Source organism: Penaeus monodon, chromosome 19 (assembly GCF_015228065.2).
Source record: "Penaeus monodon isolate SGIC_2016 chromosome 19, NSTDA_Pmon_1, whole genome shotgun sequence".
Taxonomy (NCBI): domain Eukaryota; kingdom Metazoa; phylum Arthropoda; class Malacostraca; order Decapoda; family Penaeidae; genus Penaeus; species Penaeus monodon.
Genome location: NC_051404.1, coordinates 31,746,597 through 31,746,816, shown reverse-complemented (window position 1 = coordinate 31,746,816; position 220 = coordinate 31,746,597).

Genomic DNA, 220 nt, shown 5'->3' with positions numbered 1-220 from the left:
ACCTTGTCTAGCACCCCAGGGGCTCGGCGAGGTGCCACGTCCACGAGTGCCAGAGAGGTATATCAGCTGGCATTTCCTTGTGTTTTCTTCTCCCCTGGCACTGTCCACGCCCCGACGCCTTCACACTGTCACATTATGGGGCGTTTTAACCCCATTCGATCTGTTGTTACCGGTAATATGCTTAAGGCTGGAAATAGCTTGACACGTGGGCTGCTGTCGC